This window comes from Amblyomma mixtum, chromosome 2 (assembly GCF_055824585.1).
Source record: "Amblyomma mixtum isolate Tamu chromosome 2, ASM5582458v1, whole genome shotgun sequence".
NCBI lineage: Eukaryota > Metazoa > Arthropoda > Arachnida > Ixodida > Ixodidae > Amblyomma > Amblyomma mixtum.
Window position 1 is genome coordinate 148,193,020 of NC_143013.1, and position 23,943 is coordinate 148,216,962.

Here is a 23,943-nt window from a genome sequence, read left to right on the forward strand (position 1 = left end):
TGGTGTCCTTAATCTTAGTTTTTTCTGCTCAGTATTTATTGCACATGCAGAAAAAACCAATTTTAGTAATTAGTAGTTGCTGCGTGTTTATCTTTCTTTTCTTGTCTGTGTTGTTTGTGCTGGTTTGCCTTTCTTTAATGAACCGGCTAGCCAAAACTGGCATTCTTTATCAGAAGCAAGTGCAGCTGTAGTTATCTATAACAGCACACATGATAATGGACGGAGAAAAATGAGAGATTTGGCTGCCAACACTGCAAAATGGGAGGGGCTCTTCACTGCGATGGAAGATGAATGCGACAAGCTGCAAACATGTTGCAGTTTCATGCACTAGTCCACTGAAAGTGCCAACTGAATAATAATGACTGCTCCGGTATATTTTAAGTTACTATAAAGGATGTTCCCAGAATCACACTATCTAGAATGCTCACAGCTGGCTGTTGCCAGTGGAAGAGCAATATACTTACAGTTCCGCTTCCTAGAACGTCTCTTAGTTGTGGGTATTTTTGAAGCAACAGTGAGTTGACCGTTCTGTAAAAATTACGAGTTGGGAGCCTGAAAAATATTGAAATATTAACATTACTGTAATCCACACTGAGGTAGTTTATGGCATTACCTCTAATGCACTGACCACATGAAAACATGCATGAGCATGTTTTCATAGTCCACATCTCTGAATTTGCCGAGGCAGTGCGCAGTTCCAGTTCAAATTAGCCAGAAAATTTTCATTACTAATTACGAGATCATGAAAATTTGTTATGGATTGCCCGAGTTTTTAAACTACGTGACTTGTAATTATCAAGGTTTTACTCATTCTCCCAAAGAACAAAGAGAAATTTAGAAACCTGGTGGCTGCATCTCTACACATTACTTATGATAGCAAGAATTTTGCAAAATGTATCATTTCGTTCCCATTGATCTTAACTCAGCAGTCACTGCTAAGCTCACAACTGCCAAAACTAGAGGGTAGTTTACTTTTACAGTGTTCTTTTCTTCATTTCTGAGAAGGACCGATCGACAATTTTTCTAAAAGCTGCCAAAGAAAGAGGGCTGCAATAGCGGATTTGCAAAACATAAGGACAAACTGTACGCAGCTGTCTGCCGACGCCATTGTAAAGGATTGGCGGTGGAGAGCTCGCAGTCACGCGTAGTGAATGGTTCCCTGTATCCAGCTTTTACATCACTGTGATCACTTCATTCGTGTTTCCTGCCGGCTTTGTGCTGTTCAGGTAGACTCGATATGCCTACTTATTATTATGTACCCCAGTGCAACTAGTCCGTGTACCTACACGAAGCCGGGAAAAAGTATGTGTACGCACTGTTCATGCACGCACACAGTGCCCAAAATGGCGCTTTTTTTTTTTGCATTTTTAAATATGGAACGAAGCTTTGCCATTCTATTTTGCAATGTCACATTGTTGAGGTTTAAATTTAAATGCTTAAGTACATAGAGGCTAAGAAACAACCACAACATCAGAAATCTAGTTTTGTCGCAGCAGCGCAGTGGTGCTGTTCAATTAAATGATCGATTTCGCTAGCTCATCTTTCACTTTTTACACTAATCATATTTAGCTTTTGTGATGCTGCTGTGATAACAATGCACCTGAGCATACCTCGGGAATCCTGTTTCCCTTCTGGTGGGAAGGCACGGTCCGAGCACTGGCATTTCGAAAGAAGTTCGGGTCGGGAATGGCACTTTGGACCCCTGAATGCAGAGCAAAAATTTCGGCTATATGAACTGTGAAGCCATGTGGATGGAAGGCCTGCTGGTATGCCAATGGTGACAACGCAGGTGCAGGGCCATATTTTGTTTCTTTGGACAGCTGGTTGGGTGTCAGCAGCAGTGCGGGGGCGAATTCATCTTCTGGATTTAGTTGGAGCAGTGCTCTAGTGAACTCCTCTTTTGCCGTTTCTTGCTGTTCCACAGTGTGGGGGCAGTGCCTACTCTCTTTTGGTTTTGCAATCTTGGGAACGCTAACACCACCTTTCCTCACACTTTGCCAATCAACTGTCTGAATGGAGCACCCTTGGATATTAGAACCTCGTGGCACCCTCCACTGTTGAGGCAAATATGTCGCTGATAACCCTTGTGGAGCCGCGGTAAACCCTTTGCTTTGTAGTAGAGCTACTGTTATCAACATTCCCGTCAAGGGATTACATGCCAGCTTCCCAGCTGGACATTCACAGCTACCATCACCAATTTCTTCATTCTGGCTGGTGGCAGCAATTATACTGTAGGGTGAAGAGTTCTTTTATTTGCTTCTATAGCATGTCGATTTGATCAAAGTCAGCCCATCTCTGAAAATGCAAACATGGTTGGCGCATTAGTGCAAGAAATTTTTCTCATCAGATTACACATACAAGCATAAGGCATGCTGCAACATGCTAGAAATGACACCTGCATTCACTTGGATACCTGGCGCATACCAAAGGAGTTTGTTATTTTACTACAACAGTGTTAAAGCTCTGTGATTACCTCAGAAGTGTTCACATGAAGCCAGCAACTAAATACATTGAGACGATGCTGGTTTTTCCCTTGTAAGTCGTGTTTCAAGGTCTAATAAGCGTAGAGTACTTTCAAAAGAAGCCAGCTAGGGAGTGCATGCCTTGCGAAATGGTGTAGTGAATCTCGCAGCACCGTTCATGAAACATCGAAATGCTATCTGCCACAGCTGGCTGTCAAGCAGGCTCACCATCCATTTGTCCACGAAGTGTAAACAAGTAGCTTTCTGGAATCGGCAACACTTGTTGCTGCGACGGCAGTGACTCACATGACCCCAAGTATCCATACACGAGTACCCGCATTCGAACCTGACCACGATAGCCCCGTTTCGATGGAGGCAAAATGCAAGGCACCTGTGTGCTCTGCGATGTCAGTGCACGTTAAAGATCCCCAGGTGGTTAAAGTTATCCAGGGCCCTTCACTAAGATGTCCCTCATAGCCTGACTCGTTTTGGGTGGTTAAACCCCATGAGCCATAAACCAAACCGTGGCGCAAGAAGTGCTGCCAACGAGACGTGTCGGCTCTCGATGGCTACACGAAGTGCGTCAGGAAGCGGGTGGGCTCTCTTAACAGTGGAAAGACACTTCAGTGGCAGAGATAAATTATGGGAGGCTCAGAAAATAAGCTACGAGACGAGACATGGACAAAACGCTTCGACGGCAGCACATCGTAGCTGGCCGCCGAAGCACGGAAGTTCATGCAGATAGGTTTCAGCTCTTATCAATTCAACTTTGAAAGAACACAAAGCCCGAAATGCAATCGAGAAACACAAAGAGTTTGGCACCCCACGAGTTACTGTTTATTTCAACCATCGCCAGAAATAATAGCACAGTTCAGCAAAGCCTGTTCTCGTAAGGCCAGCAAGAAAAAAAACTGCTGCATGTAATCCTTATGCTTGAGTAGCGCAAAAGAACATGTAGGGACAGTACAAAATGTGCCATGTGCTCTTAAAAAAAAATGTAAAAGCTGCAGCTCGGCCCGCAGTTGCCAAGCGGAACATGATGCAAACCAGACGCGAACCATGTGTTTCATTGCAAAATGTATAGCTCTGGTCCTCACATGCTAGGCCATGCCTGTCTTAGTGATGTAAACACTATCCGATTTCAACATTTGGTGAAGAGCCTCAGTTGGCAGTACTTTCGCGTAATGCTACATTATGGTGCACAGCGGTGGCTTGGTGGTTGTAGTGCTTGGCTGCTGACCTGCAAGACGCAGGCTCAATCTCTGCCGCAGCAGTCGCATTTCGATGGAGGCGAAATGCTGGAGGCTCATATATTGTGCGATGTCAGTGCGCGTTAAATGAACCCCAGGTGGTCGAAATTGTCCGCAGCCCTCCACTATGCCGTCTCTCATAAACTCAGTCGCTTTTGGACGTTAAACGCCATACGCTACCGCCTAATCGAGTGCAACTGAAAACAAGCAAAGGACATGGGCACTTGCCTGGAGTGAGCATGACTCCAGGTCCAATTTGACGCCAAGAACCGGGTATACGCAAACTCTGTCTTTGAGTGCACTGAGGGTGTCGCCCTCAAGCGTATACGTTCTTGCCACACCAAGGTGTGGTACCTTAACTGGGCACCGTGGCATTGCGAGCCAGAATCGGCAGACACACGGTCACAGGCACTTCCAGACAGCAGGCTCTGACAGATGCAGCAGCACGCAGGAAACAACACCACGTGACCACGGCAAAATGAGAAGTAGTCGCGTAACTTGTCACACGCAGCATGCAAAGAGTTGCAGCGGTTTAAATAAACTTGAAATTATTAGGCCTACACCAATGTTTCTGCCATTTATAGGTCACAAAAACACACAATTGCAAAGTTTTTGCCTAAAGCATTGCCAAACATACTTTATAAGTCACCCATAGATGACGCAACCACTTAAAGAAGAGCACTTAATAATGTTAAAATTGATGGAAAATTCTGGGAGCTGTTTGCGCGTTTACTCAGAGGACTAAGACTCCCTGTAGGCCTTTCGAAAGCATGTTAACGAGGGTGGCAAGGGCCTCTCCCGAGTTTTCCTTCTTCCATGCTTGCATGCTTTATGTTCTGGAATGGCGATCATGGATTGGTGCGTTGCACTCGGTCAGTGATGTCAATTTACTGAGCATCCCAATCATTGATCAGGAAAGGCTTCACAGTCCATGTGTTTGTCCTTTTCCTGCAAAATTTTCCTCCATTTTGCAGTGACCGTCATTGGTGTGTGGACTGTGCTCCTCATTTTCACAACATGTCGGTCTTTCCATTCAAGGTGCAGGATTTTACGATTGTGCAACCATCGAATGCTCCATGTCTACCTTTTTTCTCCCATTGTGCACTTTGGCAGCGAATCCTCGGCAGTCACTGCTTGTCGTTCCACAAGCCAGTGTTCTTCTTTCGAGGAGGTGACCAAACAGGTGTGTGCACTGGACTGCATGGTAAATCTGGTGTCAGGGTCATCTAGGACCCACAGCTTGTATCCGCATTTTGTCACTTTGTCTTTGATGTACTGTCAGATGCCAGGCTGCCCTTTTGATTTAACCACACGCCCATCCACAGAAATACTGGGTTTGGCTGGAAGAGCTTCAGTGACACCTGAGTGATGTGCTGTGGAAGCCACCGTTCGTACCGGAGCTTTCCTTTTGACTGTCGACTGACATCGTCTAAATCTGCAACATGCGGCCTCGCAAGCAAAGCGCTGAAACGTTGTCGTGGCACAATCCGTGGTACAAGCTGGCCACTGTAGCTGTGGTGCAGAACGCAACCGATGAGCACTTTTCTCTACCCAGCTCAAATCTCGAATGCAGAAGTTGTTCTCAAAGTATGTTGGCTTTGCTTCCAATCGATTCAGGCATAATATCGATGAATAGCCTAGAAGCATGGGCAGAAGAGAGAACACTGGTCATTGCTGGAGTGCTGGAGCTCATGAGTGCTGATATGAGGCCATATAAAGCCAATATAGGTTGGATTTTTCCAGGCCATCATTTTCAATTCATGGGCTTCCCATGCAGCTTTGGTGAGACAGGGCTTTATTCTGAACAGAAAGGAGGCATTTTATTTGACATGATCTATTATTTTGAAATAGCGAATGTCACTGAAACTGTAGATGTCGTTGATGAGGCAAAACACACATTTTTGACAAAACTCTAGCCCTTACCATGGCCTTGAGAGGGATGCGTGAAAAAACATATTTCTCCGCATCCGCAAGATGTTCTTAATCTCCTTTAGCGCTCGGGGTAGGCCTGCTTTCCATGTTGCTTCAACGTTTACCCTTGTTGTTATGACTCAGCTTGCGACTCGCCATTTGACCAGCCGACGACCCCAAAGAAGGATGCCACGCTGAGAAAGCACCTGCAAGATTTTTTCATGCTTCACGGGTGGGGATGACCTTCCCGGAGAAGGGCGCCTTGGAACCGCGACCGACGACAGACGGAACCAAGGGCGGCCATCCGGGGGAATAAAGGGACAAAGCCATCAAGTAATTACCCATTTCCGTCAGGAGCCGGCCTCACCGTAGAGCGCTCGCCGCAGTTCAAGGGCCACGGCATCGCAAGGACCACCTGTGTTTTTGGTGACGCGTAGCCGCTTGCATCACTGTTGCTGCACTACAGGAAATAGCAGCGGACTTGCAATTTCTCCACTCCCGTTTCCACGGGTTGACTCTGCATTGAGTGACTCTGCCTGTTACAGTGCTGTGCAACTTTGATTGGTGCCCATCTTGGGGAAATATGCCTCGTGTTCGATTGGCCTCCGCCTGATGGAGGGGCAGAACCTTAGGGGATTTAAAGACGGTGCTGAGTGCGAAAGGACGCCCGGGCCCTGTCGAAAAAGCTCATCCAGTCGCTCGACGCTATGAACTTTTAACTCTTGATTCTTTGCTCTTCTAGCTTCACTGTGTAAATAAGTTTCGTAAAAGTGCCATAAAACCCACTTGTTTTCATTTTCCCAAGCTTCGAAGCTTCAGTCTTTCCTCAGCTCGAAGACTGAACACGCTACCACACGGAGCCCGGGTTCAAGGTAGTTTGTGCGCCACGACACCCTTTAAGGCGCTGTGTACACTATTGTGCGCACAGCGACCTCGGCAGCTTTTTCTCAGTGTGTGCTCTACTTTGCAGTTGTTTCATTGTTTCATGTGAATTTAAGATCCTTCTTGTTAGAAATAAGATGGGTTTTACTCCATATAGTGAACACAGTAAATATTATTTCATGAGATTGTACATTAAGTACATCCCCTTTCCTTTGAGGGAAAGAAGACTGTCACCACACCTCATCACCAGGCAGTCACTGCAGCACGTAATCACTTAGATGCCACAGTAGCAAGCACTCTTTGCCTCATCGGTCGGGGTGTGGACTGCTCTGAAGGTTGTTGGGCCTAACATGGCACTCTTCCACAACACTGGGTGAATTGTTATGTTCAAACACTTGTGGTGTGGTCTTTGGTGACGTGGTGGCACTGTCCGGTCTGGTGGGAAACTCTGAAATGTCCGTAGAGTCCATCCCTGGGTCTGTGTAATTTGGTTTCGGCACTTGTCGCAGGTGCACCCTATTTCTTCTCTGTGTGCTGCCATTGACATCGACCGTGTTGGACCTGAGAGTCACAGGTTCCACAACTGTACCCTTGTCTCACAGCAGTCTTGGAGCTGGCGGTTCTACTCGCACCGTGTCTCCTGTGCGTAGTGTGGGGAGGTCCCGTGACGCCCCGTTGTAGTATATTTTCATCCGCCTTGTCTTCTTAGTCCACTGTGCTTGCTGGTTCAATGTGCGTGGCTCTAAGAGTTCATTTGTCATTGGAAGTGCCGTCTGAGTCCTCCTACCCATACTTAGTTGAGCTGGGCTTACCTTTCTGCTTTGGCATGGAGTGTTGCAATGATCTAGGAAAGACAAGTGGGGATTGTGGCCTGTTGCTAGTGCCTTCTTTAGCAGCAGCTTTGCTGTCTTGACTGCCGACTCAGCCATTCCTTTGACTGCGCATAACCTGGACTTGACGGGTCATCAACAAACTGCCACTTAGCAGCAAACTCAGTGAATTCACCGCATGAAAATTGTGGACCATCACAAGTACAGCTGGAATGCCATAGGAGGCAAAATATGCTTTGAGTTTCTTAATAATGGCTGATGCAGTGGTGGAAGTAAGCTCATCTACTTCCCTGAAGTTGCTGTGGTAATCAAAAGTTACTAAGAAATTCCGACCTTTGTACAGTGGAATCTCGTTGATATGATTCTCATGGGCACCGAAAATAAAAACGTATTATCCGAAAATGGTATTATTTAAAACGCCTCCAAAAGATCGCAAAAAATGCATACTTGGCACAGAACTTGCTTTTATTAAAGCACTTAAAAATAATCCGTCACTTTGCTCGGCACTTTTTGTTTCTCGATGTCCTGCAGCAAGCTTTTTTGGAACTCGTAGCAACGAGTAGTAGTTTCATCACTGAGTTCCGCAGATGTGACAAAGCCACGAAGCGCGTCCAACGCTTCGAGTGCACTGTCAGTAGTTAATGGCCGACGATCACTGCTGGAATCTCCGGCATCTTGGTTGTCATCGTCGTCACTCACCTCTTTAGCAGTAACATCTGCTATGATGTCTTGGACGGTGCGTAATTCGCATCCAGTCGGTCGTCCGCCAATACAAACTCTTCCAGAGACACGTCGATGTTGAGGTCATCGCAGTCCGGGATTTTAATCTCTGCGCTGTCATCTTCATTTTCCACCGTGTCGCCAGATGCACAAAAAAACCACACTTCTTGAAGCAGTTGGCGATGGTTTCGGGTTTGACGCGATCCCTTGACATCGCCAGAAAATGGATGGCGTCAAGAAGATCCACCTTCAAGCTGACATCTTTCTTGTCAATCTTGGCCAAAAAGCTTCTGACCAACGAGCTCTTGAAGTGAAATTTGACATTTCTTATGATTCCTGCTTCTAGGGGCTACAAGTGACTGGTGCAGTTGGGCGGCAGGAAGATTACTTTCACGTTTTGCAGCTACGAAGTCTCGACAGGGTGTGCGGCACAATTGTCGAGAAATAGAAGAATTTTATGGTTCTCGGCACGCAACCGGGCATCCGGAAGGGTGAGGAACTCTGTGGAAAGTGCTCCGATCATCCATGCCTTCCTATTCGCTTCGTAAACGACAGGAAGGCGCGGGTTACGTGAGAAGCAGCGTGGCTTCCAGAACTTGCCGGTGGCAGTAGGCTTAAGCTTTTCAGTCCCATCAGTGTTGCAGCACAACAATACGGTGACTCTTTCTTTGCTTTTTTTTTTCCCTTCTTGACACGTCTCGCCTTTCATGCTGAAACTTTTCTCGGGCTGAAGGTTGATGAACAATCCAGCTTCATCTGTGTTGAGCGCGTCCCTTGGCTGGTACTGAGAAATCACCGCCGGCAGAGTCGAAAGCCAGTTGGAGACCTGATCTTGGTCGGCAGACTTCGCTTCGCAGGAAACGATCTTATTTGACAGACCATGCCCTGTCTTAACTTCGATTAATTATGCTTCTCTTTGTTTGATTCTGTTCAGTTCCATATATTTCCACTGATTAATTGGCTGCATGTGTGCGTGCATACACACACTTGTAAATTCATCTCATCCTCAGTTACATTTCAATATGTGTGTAGTTTAAGTACACCTAGTGCTTTATCTTTCCATATAGTCTACAACCATGTTATAAGATCTTGGTGTTTCATTCAATATACCTCCTTATTACTTGTAGAGAATAACTGTATAAAATTTCTCTATCGCACACCCTCCTTTCAGCAGTTTGGCCACTGCCTCTTGTCATTTACTATTCAGGGGACAGAATGCAGGCATGTATGAAGGCAAAATTGAAAGGCAGCTTTGCATGATTTGCACCCAAATTTATTTCATGAACTTCACACATATGGACATCATTTTGTGTGCCCATATTATCTGCAACATTAAGCAGTCTGTGCAGCTGACAGGCAGTAGCAAAAGGTCTCAGTAGGAGCAGCAGACCCCACTTCAGAACCAGAAGTTCTCAGTGGGGACAGAAGAAGGGCCCCGCACAAAATTAGTTGATGCCCTACTAGGACCATATATATACACTAAAAGAAAACATCTTCCTTCTGGGACAAATAAAGCAACAGAAACCAGCAAATACCCATTAGCAAACCAACACCTCGGATATTGTGGTGCGGTAAAACCATATCCGATTTGATATGAAGAAAAGACAGTCACAATTAAGGTCTAATTAAAGCACTGTTGCAATTAACAATACATCATTCTTCACTGCATACTGCATCATCTATCTGCAATGTGCATAATAAATCTTTTATTGCAAATACAAAAGTACAGAAATGAAAAGGACAATAAAAACTCTTGGCAAAAAATGTGAGAAGACCACTCTTCTGCATTTAAAGAAAAGATAGAAAGGCTTCAAGGCATTCATCGTGCCAATTGCATTGCTTCAATTATAGTCCCAACAGACAACATATACATTAACAACATATTTGTTGGAACACGAAGATTTTCATTATATATATGCACGTACCATTCATTTCAAATTAGTACTATAAATTTTGAAGCAGTGCGTGGGCATGATGAATGACTTGCAGCCTCAATTTTATCTTTAAATGTAATGAAGTGACGGAAGCCCAAGCTCAATTGCAACAAAAAAAAAAGTATATGAAAGCAGGTGCGAGAGTGCACGATTAAAGGCTCTGGGTCACGCTGTCCCGCAAAGTTGCAGCCAGAACTGCACACTCTTCCTCGTCGTCGGCAGGCTCAGTTGGCGACACGTTGGCTCCGCTGTCCACCTCTTCCGCACCTCCTCGCCTTGTTGTGCAGCGCGCAAGCTGCCAGCACGATGTTCAGCTTTGTTAAAGTTAGTGGAAACGATCATGAAGATCGATTGATCAATCTTGCATGTATATATATATGCGCGCACCACTTTCCGTTTTCTTAACTCCCAATCCGTGCATCATATATGCATTAAGCATGCATCAGTGATGTAACAATTTTTAACTCACCTTCGCATTTGGGCCGCCGCGGTGGCTCAGTGGCTATGGTGCTCGGCTGCTGACCCGAAAGACGCGGGTTCGATCCCGGCCGCGGCGGTTGAATTTCTTTGGAGGAGAAATTCTAGAGGCCCGTGTACTGTGCGATGTCAGTGCAAGTTAAAGAACCCCAGGTGGTCGAAATTTCCGGAGCCCTCCACTACGGCGTCTCTCATAGCCTTAGTCGCTTTGGGACGTTAAACCCTATAAACCAAACCAAACCTTCGCATTTGGACGCTCCGTCTTTGAAGAGGAAGCTCTCGCGGAGAATTAGAGAGTCGTGCGCGCTGCCGGGGAACCTGATGAAGGCGTCAATGAAAATCATGTCAGCGTTGCAAACCCCCTGGAGTGCAATAGGATGAAACTTTTTTCGATTGTAGTAACTTTCTTCTGACTCCGAGGGTCGAGCAATGCGGACGTGGCATCTGTCGATCGCCCCGATGGTGTCCGGCAGTCCTCGTCCGCAACGGTCGAGCTGGCAGAAAGCTGCCTTGTTGTGCTGTAGCTCATCTTTATCCGGCCAGCAAATTTCTCTCTCACTTAAAGAGAATAAAAAATCTAGGATCCGACAGATTGCAGCGTGCACCGTCCACTCACTCACGTCGAATTTGTCGGTAATCTGGTACATCGTCATTTGAGTCTCGATATATGTGAGGGTGATCAGCATTGTTTTCTGGGCAGATATCTGGCGCCGCCCTCGACATCCTGCCGGATAGACTGCCGACGCCTCAAATTCCCCACTCAAGTCTGCGCACAAGTTTCTTGAGATCCAAAACAGTTTCTTGAATTCAAATTCCATATATGTGGGCACGACTTGCCTCACGTACAGTGGAACCCTGTGACAGTCCTGCCTCTCTAAATGCGCTGCCAGGAGAAGCACGACGGAGTCATCACCGTCGTCATCTTTGCTGTCAATGGGCTTGCTCCGCTCAACAGCATCAGTGAGTGCAGCAAGGGCAGCTACTTCTTCGCTAGTCATGATGAAAGTGATCAGCAGACAACGCAGCAGACGACGCGGACGTGCGAGTCGTCTCCTCAAATCTTACGGTTTCCGGTGGCTGCCAGTTCACATGACCATGATGAGACTTCCTGTCGGGAGCCAATTTTCTGGCAGCCAGCGGGCTGCACGAGCATAGTAAATCGAAGAGGCTCAGTGTCTCGAGGGATACATGTCCAGATCTCTCATTGATTAAAGGAGCTAGAAACTAAGATTGGCACAACATGCAGGAGACCTTAGGGAGTGACCACTGCATTCTCAAAATCTGCCTCGACTACAATAAGCATTGCAAACTGAGAGGGCACGCTCGGCTCATGGACTGGTTGCTGTTCCAAAAGGAGGAAGACTCTACGCTTAACGTGCCTATTGAAAAGTACGAGGAGTGAGTCGCTGCTGGGAGTCAGGGACCGCTTTACACGTATGCTTCAGACCTCAGAAGAAGTCCTGGCCATTTACAACCACCTACTACATCTATGGGAGGCCAGAAGTCTCACATGGCGGTGGAAAAGGCAAAAACGTAACCGCAAGCTCAAGATCGCGAAATTAACCTTGCAAGCAGAAGAGTATGCACGAACCCTGGCCAAAAACAACTGGTTGGCCAAAAGTGACTCCATGAAAGGCAACCTTAGCTCCAAGGTGGCGTGGAGTCTTCTTAAATTTTTGATACAGCCTTCGAAGTCTCGCGGGGATCTGCAACATTAGCTCAAGAGAGCCCTACACGGCTTCGTGGGTACGGACCAGCAGCTGGTTGCAGCCCTCGTGAGCAAGTACCTCTGTACAGTGAAAGACAACGAGCCAGTACGGGATTATGAGGGTATGGACAATCTGGACCTGGATAGAGTTGTTCGAAGTCGAGGCACGGCACCAGGGAACGACAGGGTGACGGTGGGATTGCTTGTCAATCTCAGTCGGCAAGCGCTTGAATATCTCACGCAGTACATCAATGAGTGCTGGAAAAGTGGACAGTTACGCAGGGCGTGGAAGACGGCTGACGTCAGCTTTATTCCCAGGCCTGCAAAAGTGAACATCAATAACCTCAGGCCAATCTCGCTTATGTTGTGCGCCGGGAAATTGATGGAGAAGGCGGTACAAATGTGGCTTTTGACGTATATAGAAGACCAAGATATTATACCTCACACAATGTTTGGGTTTAGGGCACACTTGTCAACCCAGGACGTGTTACTGCAGCCGAAGATGGAGGTTTCAATCCTCTGCGCAAAGATCTTAAGGGGGCTTTCGACAACGTTGAAGCACTTCAAGATTCTGGAAAATCTACAGGGTACTCACTGCGGAAAGCGTACCTTGAATTACATCAAGGCTTTCTTGCAAGATAGGCAAGTGCTCATCAAGATTGGCGACACGAGGTCCCAGCCGATACCCATGGGCACCAGGGGGTCGCCTCAGGGAGCAGTCCTTTCTCCACTGCTCTTCAACGTTGCCCTCATGCACCTGCCGGAACAACTTAATGCCATAAGGGGAATCCGCCAAGCCCTCTACGCAGATGACATAACCATATGGGCAACGGAGGGAAACTTGGGACAGATGGAGGAGGCCCTCCAAGGAGCTGCCACTACGGTTCAAAAGTATGCAAAAGAATGCGGACTGCACTGTTCCCCGGTCAAGTCGGAGCTCCTCGTCCTGTGCGGGAGGGAAGATACTTGTGAACTCATTTAGTCTTCTTTTAGTATGTTGTGTTATCCTTGCTGATATGTTTCCCAATATCTTCTTTGCATGTGCTATTGTATGTAGTAATATCCCCCCTACAATAATGCCTCATGGGCGCTGTAGGTACTTTCAATAAATTATAACGGCGAAGAAGTTCCTATTCAGGCGAAGATGACGACGAACTTCTGACCCTTGTATTGAGCAGCATTGCCGCCGCTATTGTGTGTGCCCTCGGTGCTCGACCCCTGTGTCTACAGACCGCCGTCACCCAGTGCCTCTACATCCCAGTACCCATCTTACAAAATAAATAAATAAATAAATTATAGAGAGGGCGGCTTGGAGAACGGATTGGGGAATGAATTGGGGAATGGATGGGGGCATGTATTGGAGAACAGGCTGAGATAAGCGCCTGCCGCTCAAGTGCTGCAGTCCTCCCCTCTCTTAAGCAGCACGCTTCCTCTCTTCAATGGCCATGCGCTTCCTGTGCCGCTGCTGTCTGTTAGCTTCAGCCACCTCCAGATGGCCAACGGCATTCTCGAGCACTGCTCGAGAAGTATCTTATTCAATTAAATTTATTTTCGCAGAAAGAAATACATCCTGCAGAGGTTACAGGGCTAAAAGCTGTTAGTAATTCAGCTTGACTGGGCCCAGGAACCTCTATAATGGCAGTAGACGATGAGACGCACATAACTGGATGACTGTGATGTGACAATAATATTTAAGCAACATGAAATTGTGAAGAGATATTAGTAACAAGTTTAACATGAGTACATATGTCAATTTCAACAGCCATACCAGGTACAAACTTGGCCTGGGCCACTTCCTGGCTGGGCCTGGTCGCTGTTGCAGGGGACTTGGGGCTGCGACTCTCCTCATTATGCATGCCTTGCACTAAAAAACAGAGACCTTGTAGTGCATATGTGTAATCTCTACACAGAGGGCGCTATCATTCATTTAGTCATTTAATTTGCACATAATTCTGCTGACAGCAACAAGTCAGTTTGGAGCATGTTTTAAACTTTTTAGGGCACAGGAATTAACATGCATCAAAGGCTTTTCAATTTCAGATTCTTATGCCTTTTGAAAGGTCTACCGTACGGAATGAATCTGTCTAGTTCATCTTTGTGCCATAAGCAGCCATTTGAAACAAATAGAAGCACCTTTATCATGCTGACACCACATTTATGTTTACAAAGAAGCGGGAGCACAGAATTTTTCGAGAAGTGCAAACTAAATGCAACAGCTTTAATACCCTTCCAAATCTCTCAAGATCCGTTTTTTTAAAAACGGATCTTTTATCTTTTAAAAATGGAGCATTTTATAGTCAGTAATTATGAATGGTGAGGGATGACACACTATAGCTCAAAACAAGTGCAAACATGTGTTCATGTGCCAGTGGACTGCTCCACTGTGTGTATACTGGGGCACTATGTTTCACACGTTGGCCACATTAATTAAGAAAAAGCACTCATTTCTACACAAAGACCAATTTTTCAGTTTCAGACCGTGGAGGGAAAGGACTATGCCCTTTCATGTGCCACTCCCTGCTTTGACATGCTAGCTGGGTCATGAGAATTGGCCAACGCCATTAGCTGGAAGGGGGTCCAATGACGGGGAAAAGCCAATTCGTTCTTCAGTTGTATCCGGCAATAGTGGCGTGAAGCTGCCAGTTCAGCTGTGGAATAAACATCTCAAATGCTGTACCCCTTACAGCTGGCTACATTTATTTCAGAAGAGGCGAAATACGGGCTGGTTGGTAGATGTTTGAAGAATTGGATAAAACAGACGGAAGACGAGACGAGAGAAGGACAGCCAGTGTTTGTCCTTCTCTAGTCTCGTCTTCCGTTGCACTGTTTTATCCAATTCTTCATACAGTTTCCAATTCTTCATTTTTTCAGAAGTTTTTCTAGAACATCGATGAGCCTGTCTTCCCGACTGGCAACGCATTCCTGGACAGCCAACTGTCATTCCTTGAGCACCCTGTCCTTTGCTCGTTCTTGTTCTGTGGCACAGCGTAGCTGCCGCTGCTCCTCAAGCAGCTGCTGCAGGATCACTGTTTGGGCTGCCAGCCCCTTCGTTGTAGCTGGCCGCTGCCTCTTGGTTGGATTCGGCGCCGGCTCAGGGCACTCCACTGCTAAAGGCAGCGAAGTCCTTGTGCCTGAGAAGGGCTCAGGGGCATCATCTGCTACCACTGCTGTGACAGCAACATCTTCACTTCCAGGATGCGTCGCGTCTGGTTCCTCAGACCCCCCTTTCACTTCCATCCAGCATGCTGGAGGAAATCTGAAAGGATACATATGTTCTGCATTAATGTAGCAGGGATGATTCTGCACGCAGTTGCAGGGTACTGTAGTTTGAAAAAATTCAAGAAAATCTAAACTGCGGCATAATGGGATTTTTTCAGTACTGCATGCTGTTCCCTGTCACTTCAAGGGCTGCATTCAGTGAAACCAATCTCGTAAACCATTTTGTGCGCTTACTACAAACAAAAACAGTCTCCATGACTACACACCTGCTCAGCGGTTTCATTCTCATTGCAGCTTGATTCCTCCATCAAGCTGCAATGGAGCCCAGGAACCGATGCAGGTCCCAGTAATACCGCCAGGCAATGCCCCCAGACCCAGTTGTCTTCCCAGGACTGAAGAATCTGCAAAAACAAATGCATAAGCTGTGATCTACACTGCTTGACCTCATGGCGAGCTGTTGACAAAGGCGTGCACAGGTGTAGAATTTGACACATGTACACCTGAAATGAGTTGTACGTAACTAGCAGGCGTGAAGCACTTGTATTTGCAGCTCTCACTGGACACTGTATCAATTCAAAGCCGCAATCGATGTTGAATATGCCCGAGAGTGACTATGAGCGTAGCAGAATACAGAATATAACTGACAATAGTCTCTAGTTTATTTATTTATTTTTTATTTATTTATTTATTTATTCAAATACCTCACGGGCTCCGACTCGAGTATAATGTGAGGGGGGTTACATAACTGGGGTGGGAAAAAGAAGCAAATAGAACATGGTTATTTTAACATCGTTATACAAATAACAAGCTGAAGGCGCACCTCTGAGGTTACGTTATAAATAGCCTAATGTACGGCTAGCTTTGGCAGTAATTTTTTCTATGTGGGTTTTCCATGAGAGAGTAGATAAAAAGTGGATGCCAAGGTACTTGTATGATGAAGCAAGAGTGACTGGACTGTTGTTAAGCGAGTAAGTGGAAAGGTAATTAGACCGTTTACGGCTAAATGTCATTAACTGGCATGTATCAGTGTTAAGGGACATTTGCCATGATGCGCACCAGTTATTAATGCGATGTAGATCTTCTTGAAGGGCGATGTGGTGCTAGGTGTCATTACTGAGAATACTGCGGCGTAACAACGACAACACAAGAAGAGGACAGCACATGTGCGAGTGTTGCATGCGTTGTCGCCGTTGTGCCGCAGTATTTTTTTTCAGTCAGGCACCAACTTGCCCCACAGCCCGTCATTGTATGGCATCATTGAGCACGCGGACAAGCTGGCTCAAAACCACACACCGCGTACACAGAAGCGGTGCAAATCATGCCAATTTACGAGAGCGCCCCAAACATATAACTCACCTATATTTGTTGCCCATGTTTTCGATTTTTTTTTCACTTCTTTTGTGCTTTTGCTGATGCCGGCTGCTTGCAGCTTTTCGGCGATGGCTGCGTAAACTTTCGCGTTACGCTTCATGTGCCGAAGGTCGCCCAGGTTATCTTCCCATAGCCTTGTCAAGGCGTATGCTTCCGATTCGGACCAGGATGCCCGTTCTCTTCTTGCTTCAGCTGCTGTGCAGAATTCCGTGTTAAACGCACACACTGCAACACTGCACTGACAAACAACCTTCTTGGACTACAAACACTGCTGCACCATCACAGCGAAATGGTTGTAGATGGTTGTTATTGTCACCATTTTAGCCGTCATAGCCATACTGCTGTGGCTGCCTCAAAAATCATTGCAGCTGAAAACAATAATGTCGGAATTTGTGGTATATATATTTATTGGCAGTGCAAATTAAGTTTAAATGAACAAGAGGGTAAAAAAAATTAGCTGCGTTCAATAAAACGCCGTTTTTATCGGCGACGTTGCATTCCAGTTTTGAAACGCTGCTACCGAGGCTATACACTTCGCTCCTCGGGAAAAGTGAAGTGCGTTCGCCAAACTCACTTCGTGCAGAGTGCGTTCAGCAGCGAGTGCCATTAAAGTTCATCGCGTGACACGATGCGAATGACACTAAAGGCGAGTGTCACTCGTTGAAAATGACACTAGCTCGTCTGACAGGGGTATTAACTACTGCCTTTTAAACTGCACTGAAGCCACAGAAGATGATGGCGTGAGCATGGAAAGCTGTGGTTGTCACGTCGAATCAAACGCATTATTTTTGTAGTCAAGTTGTACGTGTAAATCGTTAATGATTTCGAAGGCATAATAACTGTGATAACTGAAAATAAATAGATACCACACAAGGGGGTCGATAAGAGCAGGATGTAAGGTATTTCTGAGTGTTTGTTTTATAAAACAAACTTCGTGCTTAGTAAGCAGCCAGAGAACATGGAGCCATCCCAGGTGGAAATTTCCTACTGCGAATCTGCTAGTTTCATTACTGCTAGGGTTTTGGCAAATTCCCAGCAGCTGTTAGGACCAGCAGTCATTGAAATGAGCTTCGACCTCTGGAATTGTGTTAAAGAATAACATTGGTAGAAAAGAGACAAATACCACAAACACAGTGCTGTCTGGTATTTGTGTCATTTCTATTGTGCTAGTTCCTTCACGCAGAATTCGAGGAATCTAAGCTGTGCCAACATCTCCCAGTTATGCTCATCCGAGTCTGCCGACCAAACACAACTCATTGGATACAGGCTCCAATTTGCTGCATTGAGGCATATTAATGCATTACATGCTCTCAACAGCAGGACAGGGCAGGAACATGGAGTTGGATATGTTTATTGTGTCATGCAGATGGCTTCAATGTATGTCCTTATGCTTTTATTTCACATCTTTGTTCTTTTCGCTGAGCATCCTGTTTATATTTTTCACAGCGGAGTCGACATCCATGCTCTTTTGTAGACTCCAGTGCTTGACCGTGGCTGCAAAAAAAGTTTTTACAGCTGTTAATAAGTTGCGACAGAGATAGCTGCCATATGAAAGGAAGGAAGGCTGTGACACATAAGGATCCAGCAGGTACTTGCAGGGGTGCAGTGCACATAACTCCCAACTTGCTATAGTAAATGATCAACTCTAGCCAACTGTTTTAACTCGTGTGTGTCATTCATGGTAGACCAAGCTATTTTTATAATGGATATATCAGTGACATTTTACACTGTGCAGAACAAGTTTTCCAGGCAAGCACAGTTATTTGTACAGTACGGCCCAGTTTATACAGTTGTATGTTACCCTGGTGCACATTTCATGCAGTGAACTTTTGTCAGGCTATTGTAGGACAGTGCACTTCACTGCTCAATATTCTCTAACACCGCTCACTGTTACATCAGTCAAAATGCAATGACCAATTTTTGTCCTTTTCTTTTAACCTTTTATACTTCTACTTTGCCATTTTCTGCGTCTCTCTCCAATTCCCTCCCCATGCAGAGTAGCATGTCAGCGATATTTATACGCAGGCTAAATTCTCTGCATTTCATTAAAGGGCTTCACTCCCTCGCACAGTTACATATAACATGATTATTTCGATGACATGCAATGTGCAGATGTTATATCTGGTTGTGTGCTCTTACAAGATGAAAACACTGTGATGAACTATCTCAGAAACTTCGACTGAAAGATACCTACGATGACCCCAATCTTTTCTGGAGTAAAGGGTTGCCTGGGCTCTTCACCTGAAGCCTTCTTCGTTGAAGCAACAACTCCCGTCACGCTGCAGACTTCTAGTGTGTCAGGACCCCATATGGCATGGGTGGCATCTTTACACACCAACGTGCCATTCTTATTCTGGAGGATCTTTGCTGCTCCAGCTGCACTTATGATTACACCTTTTGACAGGTGGAACTGAGAAGAAACAAATGATGGCCTTGGCGCCTATGTGCTGCCATCAAAATCCAATGCGACAGAAGAAACTTAAAACAGTGTACAGTTTACATTTTACCTTTAGCACAAAAATATGAAGACAAAAGCAACCACACGACAAACAATCTTTTACCATGCAACATGCAGTGCAGCTGAAAATAAAAAGTGCGCATACTGTGGGGTTCACCTTCATTTTGCCTTACACAACTTGTGTAAAAAAAGTGAGACCATTGAAACTGTAACAAAGGAAGAGAGAGCAAGAAAGAAAAAGACAAATGCATGCTTATGATAGGCTATTCACGTCGTTCGCAAAGATGTTACCGCTACTAGACGTGGTCTGTGGAAGTCAAAACAAAGTACTGCCACTCGCAGATCCATCGTCCAAATATGTGAAGTCCTCCCTTGCTACTGTAATTAAAATTGTTTTTGAAACATTGTTCTCTGAGGTGTTGAGCCATGAAATGCTATACGAAGCAGTAAACTTAAGTAAACGAGGCAGCTGTGCAGACTCTGCTGGGTGTGACGCTGCAATCGATACAATTGTGCCTTATATAAGGTCACTTTTTGTGGTAGAAATTGCAGCATAAGAAAAACTTACAGCATGCAGCCTTCCCTTGTTCCTGTAAACTAGTCGGGGTGGCCGTAGGTTCTGCAGTTGGACCAGATTTCAGTTAATATAAGCCTGTTGTGTTTGAAATTCTACCTTTCCTGACTCAAGCAAGCATAAGGTACTTACGTGTACAAACAACTGTGGCCTGCTCTAAAGATGGCAACGTGGGACTGCAAGGAAGCTCTGGAACAAAAATATTGAGCAGACTTAGCCTCGAAATGGCACAATATATTAAAACATTTCATGTTTTTCTTAGTGCAAAAAGATTCTCAGCAAGCACTTCAGTGAAAGCTTGGGCTTGCTGGTGAAACATACTGTTAGCAGTGCAAAGGAGATGTCGGAAGGGAAAGGGCAGACACATAGCAGTGGATTTCCAACATAATCAAGCCCTTGTAAAGCTAGCCACAATTTCCATGAAAAGCTAGTATATATGAGCCCATCATAAGCTGACTGAAAAGTCATTAAAATAGGCTGAAAATGTGCCAAACCTACTGCACTCTAGCCATCCACTGCATTAAAATAAATTGCATATTTTTGAAAATACAATAATGAAAAGTACTGTAGTAAATTGTCAGAGTAAATTCAAAGCGAGGTATCATGCATTGAAAAATCTTCTTCTCTAAGCACCATTGAAGGCTCACGACTTGTCCCCTTAAAAACAATCTTTCTGCTTCGAATTCCTTAGCCCTTTTTTCCAAAAGTTGTGACTTAGAGCCTCCCGAAGCTCATTTTTGGAACAAAGCGAATCTTCATTGTCAGAAGGAGACTCTGCTCACGCATACCTCTTCCTGGCCTATAAACAATTATAACTCATGGTTTGAGATTTAATCCGCAGCATTATAAAAGTGCCTGACAATTAAGTCAGCTTATAGCCAAGCAGGCGTACTTATGCTTGGCGGCTGTCATGGCTTTGAGCTGTTGCTTTGTTTCTGGCATTGTCCATGTTTTTTTTTAGGATATTGTCATATTCCGCTTTCTTGGCAGCCAGCATAATTTGCTTTTGCTTCTAAAGAACGAAAAAAAAAGCACAGAATGTGCCACCACAAGTATACTCCACAACACATCACAGGTAAAATTTCATGGCATTGCAAAATGAAACTACAAGGTATAACACTGCACAACGCAAGCACACCTTCTTCTTTTGGGCTGCTGTTTCCTCCACTTCACACGTCTCGCTTGATGATTCTTCTGAATCAGGAATTTTTGGCATTGCAAGCCATTTTTTGCCATCCATTCCTCGGTTTCGTTTTCGGTCTCTGCTGTAAGAAATTCCGACACACACGCGTACACACACACTCAGCAATTAACCCGGTTCACGTCAATTGAGCAATTAGAGAATTTTAGCTGAGTGGGTTTGTACAACAAGCCCACGAAAAAAAACCCACATAGCAGGGGACGGCAGAAAGTTAGGTGGGCGGATGAGATTAAGATGTTTGCGGGGATACACTGGCGGCAACTGGCGAAGGACAGGGTTAATTGGAGAGACATGGGAGAGGCCTTTGCCCTGCAGTGGGTGTAGTCAGGCTGATGATGATGATGTTGATGGGTTTGTGCGCTCGACCTAGCGGGAGCGCTACTGCACATGTGCAAAACGCTCAGGCGAGAGCACGCGAGTGGAACAGCTCCTCGCCTCGCTCCCGTGCGAGCCAAGCGGAGCCTGGAGCGGTGCGACAAGCGGGCCTTGCACAAAGTCTTCTGGGCTCGTGCTAGCCATACCAAACATAAACATTCAACATGGCAGCCGCCAGCTCTACCTCTATGACAACGGGAGCGGGTTTTGCAGAACACTTTTCGGCATGGCAGACAGGCTGCAAGCAGTGTCGGATAACTTGTGAACGTAACTCAATCCCGATCGACGCTTGCTCACACAGAGGATGAGTGCAGACTCTAGACAGCGCTACACATGCGTACACGCGCATGCTGAGAGGGATGGCTTGCGTGCTGTGGACTTGGCTCTCGCAGTGGCAGAGTTTTCAATTTTTCGTAGTGGAAAAGCTGCACTCTAAAGCACCGATGTTACCAAAAAAGCATACAGGAAACATAAACAGCTAATGAAAAATCTCAGCTGCACCATGGCTTCGTCAAGTGAGCCAGTATTTGTGGCCGCACAGGAAGGCAAAGCACACGCACAAGTTGAGCCGCTGTGTCTGAAAAAATGTGCCAGGAGCCAAATGCCACTAAATGTGCCCTGATTTCTCAAACTGGGCTCCTGGCACTGCAGTGTTCTCGCAAATGATTTATTTGTTCAGAGAATACAGTGATGCCTCGTAAATACTGACACTTTGGTTCCCCAGCAAAAGTGTCCAAAGCGAGTTGTATGTAATAACGACTCATAGAGAAACACAAAAAAAATATTCTAAAAAAAATTAATAAAACTGTTGCAGACTGCTTCTGCCTACCTTTCTCTAGTGCCCAGCATTCAGAATACAACGAGGGGAACATCTGGTAGAGGGATTTCGGCATTTTGTTATCATCGCTGCCCATATTAACGGAGCAGAAATATGCAGGTCCCAAGGGCTCTGTGCATTTCACCGTTCATCATCCAGACAGCAAGCTCCCATATTTACAAGGAATAAATGCACTTAAAAAGTCTGGTCCTCAGAATTGTCCTTAATTTGAATCATCCATATAATGGGGGCCTAAGAGGCACAACTTTATATGCGCATTAGAGGGGTACAGATGTGCAATTCCAAAGACTAGCAGAAGATTTTATTTGTTTCCTCAACATACTGAAATGGCTCTCAGCAAGTTTCAATCATGGGCATCAAGTGGTATGATGTCGTAGGTAGGGCTTAATGTCCCAAGCTGTATATGGGTTATGAGAGGTACCGGTGCTCTGGGCTAAACTCTGACCACCTGCGTGCACAGCACACAGGCGTTTTTGCATTCACAAAGATGCAGTTGCTGCGGATAGGATTTGATCCCACATTGTTGTCATTAGCCAACGCCATAGCCACTAAGCCACCACAGAGAGTACATGCACTGAGTGGAATGTCCCTACACGCAGAAGTCAATATTAACATTTCATCCAAGGAAAACAAAAAGCGGAGCCATTTTTTGTCACTTTATTGACAATCAGTGATGCAAGATCAAAAGTGCTGCTTGTCAGCACATGATGGACTCCCATCAAAGTGTTCAGAGCTCAGCTGATGAGCAACACTGTGATGGGTCAATTGTGGCATTACACAACAGCCACACTGGCACTAACTGGAGCTGAAACCAACACTACAGAACAGCCCTCAATGGTCACACTGCACTATGAATCTCTGAGCTTCTTTTTATCATTACTATGAGTGCAGGAATATTTCAAGGAAAAAGAGCGGACACTTCAGCTCCTCCTTTAAGGTATGACACAATAGCGTTAATAGGTCCCTTCAGCGGCCTGGGGTCCTCTCTGCGTGTCACCTGGTTGACTCTTTCGTCCTTTGCTTTACATTTATAGATCGTCCTGGCGCAGTGCTTCAGCGGTTAAGTGATGCTTCACCATCGCTGCCGCACTGCGACCTGTTTCTGAAAAACAGGCGCCTTGCCTGCCTTTGCTGCAAAAGTAAAAGGTGTACAAGGCAGGCATGACTTTGTGACACAACCCCCACAAAAAGAACGTTATTCCTAATAACATTCCAACACAAAGCGCACAAATACCGTGCGTGCATGCACAAACGTGCCTTGCCACGCAAGGGAACGAAGATGAGGTTGCGCTCACTTCACTGTCACAAGCATACACCACTTCCTCGTGCCAGCAGTTTCCCACAAAGGCTCGCACCATCACGCACTGCAGACCTCACGCAGTCACATCCCAGTCACTCCAGACTGTTCTGCAGTGCACTTGGAATAGAAACAGTTCAACACCGTACACATTTGCGCATCTTGTGTTGCTGAACATTGCAAGCACTAGAAAATCGACAATATACAAAGGAAAAGAAATTACTAACTAAATGGAAGCTGAGCCATTATAGTGCGCATTTAGTTCACTCTATGCCGACTCATGCCCGGCCGAGGTAGTCTGCGCCGCCGTTATCTTTTTTTTCCTTTATGCTCTCGGACGCCGCGACATCGTGATAGTCTGTTTGCTCCCGACAGGCCACACCAGTGCCCCTTCCTTGATATTGGATGCTACCGCCGCAACCACGGACACGTGGAA

General features: G+C 45.8%; 1 long non-coding RNA gene and 1 pseudogene across 1 annotated transcript in view; one reads left to right on the forward strand and one right to left on the reverse strand.

Moving 5' to 3' along the window:
- Nucleotides 1–16,151, forward strand: part of LOC149361213 (uncharacterized) — a 58,994-nt gene extending 42,843 nt beyond the window's left edge. The window contains exon 4 of the long non-coding RNA XR_016288924.1: nucleotides 15,688–16,151. This is a non-coding gene — a long non-coding RNA (uncharacterized LOC149361213). The remainder of the gene's footprint in view (nucleotides 1–15,687) is intronic.
- LOC149361215 (uncharacterized) lies at nucleotides 6,811–11,464 on the reverse strand (annotated as a pseudogene).
- Nucleotides 16,152–23,943: the final 7,792 nt, after the last annotated feature.